Genomic DNA, 6,000 nt, shown 5'->3' with positions numbered 1-6,000 from the left:
AAGGTTCTTGGAAATATCTCTATAAATATTCTAGGTCATGAGGGGAAAAAGTCATGAGATGGAGATGGGCCTGTAGAGACTATACGAGGTGGATAGAGATGTGAGGAAAAATGTGAGGTACCCGATGGAGCAAGAGGGCTCGTAGTAAGGTATGGATACAAGGAGTGGGGAAACATGGGATGTTTCAGGAACCCAATAGTTGTATCTGGTTCTGTCCTCTATAATATTCTCTATTGTATAATGGAATCGTTCTCTCTCATCCGTGGATGTAGGCATGGTTGGTCGAACCATATTAAAACCTCGTGTATCATATGTGTGATTGTTTTATCTTTGTGTTCTTGAACTAACATTGTTGGCATCAAAGCTTTCGTTATCGCAACAACTGGTATCAAAGCTTGGGTTGAAGATTTCTGGAAGAGTAAAAGATCACAAAGCACACAAGATGAAAACAAAAGGAATTTTCACTGAAGGTGGAGTCAATTGCTCTTTCGTGGTGATATGATACAAAAAAGTTTGTGTCATGGAGAGATTGAAGATTAACTTCATGGAATTTGGTCCAAGGTGGAGATTGATAGGAAGTGTCTCAAATTCTTAATTAGTATAGATTCCTTTTTTGTAAAGAATATTATATAGAATATTTCTAAGTTGATATATTATTATAATATTAGACTTCCTTATAGAATAAGGAAGGTTCTTGGAAATATCTCTATAAATATTCTAGGTCATGAGGGGAAAAAGTCATGAGATGGAGATGGGCCTGTAGAGACTATACAAGGTGGATAGAGATGTGAAGAAGAACAGGAGGTACCCGGTGGAGCGAGAGGGCTCGTAGTAAGGTATGGATACAAGGAGTGGGGAAACATGGGATGTTTCGAGAACCCAATACTTGTATCTAGTTCTGTCCTCTGTAATATTCTCTATTGTATAGTGGAATCATTCTCTCTATCCGTGGACGTAGGCATGGTTGGCCAAACCACGTTAAAACCTCGTGTACCATATGTGTGATTGTTTTATCTTTGTGTTCTTGAACTAACATTGTTGGCATCAAAGCTTTCGTTGTCGCAACATTTGGTTATGTCATAAAAAACAAAGTTGTGAGCAATCTAAATAGTATTTTTGTTGTCACAATACATCTAAGTAAGAGAAAAAATAGAAGCAACTATAATAAGAGTACAAATATTAGTCACATTTGTAACATGAGCAAAAGTCTCCTTATAATTTATACCATACAGGTGGTAAAAGTACCAAATCCCAAGTATCTATCTTATGCAAAGTAAAAAGTTTTTCAATCATAGCTTGGAAGATGTTGAGAAGAACGTGAGGGAGAAGGATCCATTGTTTCAAAAGATATGGGAGTAGTAGTAGGAGAAGGAGAAGAAGATGCATCACTGATTCGACTCATGGTAGCTTAGCTTTAAAGGCGTATCAACAAAATTTATACCTTAAATACTATTACTAAAGTAGCCAAGCTACTATAGCATAGTGGTTCTAGGATCGTTCACTGGGAAGGGTTTTCGCAAACACTAGTGATATTCAAATTAGGAAAATAAGTGATTTTCTTATGGATGTTAGCTTTAAAAGAATATGTAAATGTTTTAGAAAGATTTAAACTAATCTAAGCTAACATTAAAGACTAAAATGAAAGGGTGTAAAAACAAGTTTCTCAAAGATAGGATAGCTATGCTCAGGCTCTTATGCAAATTGGAAATCTCAGGATAGGCTCCTCGGTTTAGGGTTGCAACTATGGTGATGCTTGCTTCCCGAACTGGTATGGATTTAGCAAATCAAGTTTTAATCCTTTAAAATGACAAAACAGATGGTAGTGAATTTCATCAATGGTTATTCACCTTAGACTTCCTTTAAATGGCTCGTAAGAGATAACTAATGGTCTAAAGCCAAAAGCTTACCAAATATTGGCAACTCAAAGTCATTCTAGGTGATAAACTCACCTTGCAATGGCCATTGAAATTGGTTCTAACGGATTAATGAAAAACTTGGAATTGAAAACCTCACCTTCCAATAACTCGTATGAGATAACTAATGGATAGAAATCCAAAAGCTTATCAAGTATTGGCCGTTGGAAGTTGTCCAAAGGAAATAAAAACCAAACTTTGCATTAATGAACCATTAATGAAAAACGACTACCTTACCTTCCGGGTGCGAGAAATTTCCATGGGATTGCATCCAAGCCATCACATAACATCCATACTTTGAGAAACTAAAAGTTTTAGCCAATCATCCTCTAAGGAAAAGCCCTCAGAGGTTGTTTGGCTTCCAAGAAAATAAAATAGCAAAGAGAAAAGAGAAACAAGAGAGCTCTGTATATTTCTCTGTGTTAAACGTAATATCTATTCTATATATTCCAAGAGGTGATTTCCACCCCTTATATAGTCTTTACAAAAGCAAAAGCTTGCGATTTGTTAGTTACAAGGATAAGAAGGGAAATTACATCACAAAATACAAAGGAAAATATCTAAAGTGGAGTCGGCAAAAGCAGAGGAAAATTCGCAACACGCTTGGGTTATGCAAATTTTGAAGGTGTTATGCGAATTTCGCATAACCTGGAGCAGTTGGCTTCCGAAGGCCATATCTTCCTCATTTCAACTCCAAATCATACACGGTTTAAAGCGTTGGATTCTTGACTTCCAGAGCTTTGAAATGGTATATAGCATGTAGAAAATGGACTTCGGAAAGTACTCCAAAAGTGCAAAAGAAGACTGCAGCTGCTGTCCTCTTTGCTTCTCTTCACTTTGCTTGCTTTTCCTCTTTTCCATTGTTCTTTCCTTGCATACTTTGAACGACTTTGGCAAAGGGCTATGGAGCTCCAAAGCTTGGTTCTTCATGAATTTGAGCTTCCAAAAGCTTTGCCATAACTTGTCCAAGTAGCTCCTCCATCATTTGGCATGCTTGAATTGATTCATAAGCTGATAAAAACATGTAAACTTGCCACAAAATGGTTAAAACCAATTACTAAGGACCTTAATGAATTAATTGGGTTAAATAAATATGATTACTACTCAAAGGTGCTTAAAACCATTATAATTAGGTCTACAAAATAGCACTTTTTGGTAGTAATCAATCACACTCAAAAACCAAAGTACCAATATTTATAAGAAAACTATATGTATCATCCAATAAAAGATCGATGTGAACAAGTTCTGACTTAAAGACATTATGAGGGTAGGAATAGAAAATGTATATGCTTAAAGGAAGAAAATATGATTATAAAAGAAAGGTATGTGCTCAAAGAAAAAAAAATAGTAGAAGATATTAAACTAAAACCATCAAGGAAAAAGAAAAGAAGACAAAGAAGAAGAAGAAGAAGACACAAAACTAAAACCATCAAAAAAAAAAAAAAAAAAAGTCAACATAAAACTATCAAGGAATGAAAAATCAAGGAAGAGAGACAGAAGAAAACATAAAACCATAGAAGAAATAAAGACGGACAGAATTTGAATTCATATATAACAAATAAAGATAGACAAAATTTAAATGCATATCCAACAAATAGAGATTGATAGAATTTAGATTCATATCCAACAAACAAAGACAAATAGAATTTGAATTCATATCCATATTTTTGTGAATTTATCCATTCTCATATTTTTGTTTGAAGAGTAACTCATTCTTGATATAAATTTCTTTAACTATTTCAAGTATTTACAATATGTTTTAAAAGAAATAGTTATTTTTACAAAAAATAAATAAATAAATAATAGGGCATTTTGATCAAAATTGGGTCAAAAAACGATAAAATATTATATTTTTAAAATTGGTTTTCAATGACTTTTTATCAAATAACCATTTATTTTAAGTTAAATTAAATTTAAATTATTAAATTAATTCAACAAAAGTAGGAAGAAAATGCAACAAAAAATCATTATTTTTATAAAATGCATGCATGATATGTTTTTATATTTATTTAAGATATATCAAATCAAACCACAGTTAATGCATGGAAAATATATACATATAGAGAGAGACACTTCTTTTCGGGTTTTCTATGACCCGACATGAATTTTGGGTTTTGAATTCTACAAACTTTCTGAACGTACAATCGTGTGGTACAGTATCAGACACCTATGCACATGAGCATTTAAAGGCATCCAATATTGTGGAGTATGAATATAGCAACCTGAGAATTATAGTCAACACGTCAGTTATCATCACATTGAAGGATCAACCCCAACCCTTTGTACAACAGGCAGGCCATTCACTTCTCCAGGTCCAAAAATTGGTTGGATATTTGTGAAAAATCAATCGGAGAGATCAGAATTTGATTAGACTATCAAATAATTGATCCTGGGAACAAGCTTTGGATTCAATAATTTGACGATAAATTCAGAACATTTAATGATTTGTCAGCTTTTCTGTGCATGGTACGTACCTTTCTATTCATGTGGGGCTGGATGGCTGCCTGGAATTTCAAAGCACCAGCCGGGTCTTCACATCCGCCTCAACTGCTTTCAGGCTCAAATTTAAGGCTGACTGAAAACAAAAACATTGTGTGGAACTGTTTTGAAAACTAGTTTCTTTTCTGTTTTTAAGAAAACACTTTGATAATTTTTTGGGGGGGGGGGGGGGGGGGAATTTAACAAAACATAGGTTTTTGAGAATGTGTATTAAAAACAAGTTATTTTTCTTGTTTTCTAATATTATTTTTAAAAATAATTATATAAATATGAAGAATAATTAAAAATAAAGTGTTACAAAATATACCCCAATATAAATCCTATCATTGGAAGCTAATTGATGTTCATTTTCTCCATTTTATAAATCTATTCTTTAACTTCTTTAACCCTAAAAAATACTCGGTTCAAACAAAAATATCATCATTTTTTTTTTTTGTTAAAAAAACATTTTTTTTTTAAAACACACAAGTAAACAATCAACGGATTAAGAGAGTTTATGACAAAAATAGATTATTTAAAAAAAAAGATTAAATTCACAAATATAAGATATTTTCATCCTTTTAATCAATTAATTTTAAATATTTCATAATAATTTTTAAATTTTGTATTATTATAATAAATTTTGATATTTTGAGATATTTAAAAATATGCTAAATTATTTTTTTCTTTGTCTCTTCGAATTAAGACAAAAAGAAAAAACCATCTAAATGTTGAAAATTTGCAATTTCCAGGTGGTAAGGGACATCTCTTGTTGCTTTCAAATAATGGAAAAAACCTCAATTTATTTACCTAATCCACATCAAGTGGGACTGAAAAAATGAAATGTTTTTGAGGACCTTTGTAACTTGATAAAGACCCCCATCAAGTGGGAGTGGGAAAATGAAATGTTTTTAAGTTCCTTCATAACTTTTGATACAGTCGTCACGTCAAGGAAACCATCGTGTGAATCCAGTCTTTGACCTTTTCTAATCCTACAAAAAACTGGTCTTGTATAAAAATATCTTCATTTTCTTTTTACAAAAATAACATTTAAAAAAAAAACATAAATATAAATAATCAATATATTAAAAGGCATTTATGTCAAAAATAAATTATTTTTCGAAACAAAAAATGAAAAATATTATATTTATAAATACTAAATCTTTTTATCCCTTTATGAATCATTTCAATGTTATTTTCATCTATATATTGTTCCATTTTTTACTTCCAAACATGGCTTTGAAAATTCACCTCAATAAACGAAGACTGGACTATTTGGAAATGCACAACAAAGAGCCAAGGGGTAGGATTTATATTTGAGGAGCTCGGTTGCATTCCTTTGGACACAACATACATCTCCCTCTCTTCTTCAACCTTTTGACTCAGGGCAACCATGGCCGCCAGCCATACTACCCCCTTTTTATTTCCCTTTTCCTTTTTCCAAATTTGAAGTAGGGAATGGAAGAAAATGAGGAAAGGGAGATGAAAGAATTAAGATATAACTTTTTTGGGGGTGGATTGCAAATGGGTGGAAGGGTTCAAATTAAGCTCCAAAAATAATTTCTTATCAAATTCATCCATGCAAAATGCACCTTATAATGAAATATTT

The sequence above is a fragment of the Vitis vinifera genome, chromosome 12 (genome assembly GCF_030704535.1).
Source record: "Vitis vinifera cultivar Pinot Noir 40024 chromosome 12, ASM3070453v1".
Taxonomy (NCBI): domain Eukaryota; kingdom Viridiplantae; phylum Streptophyta; class Magnoliopsida; order Vitales; family Vitaceae; genus Vitis; species Vitis vinifera.
Note: the sequence above shows the minus strand (reverse complement) of the source record.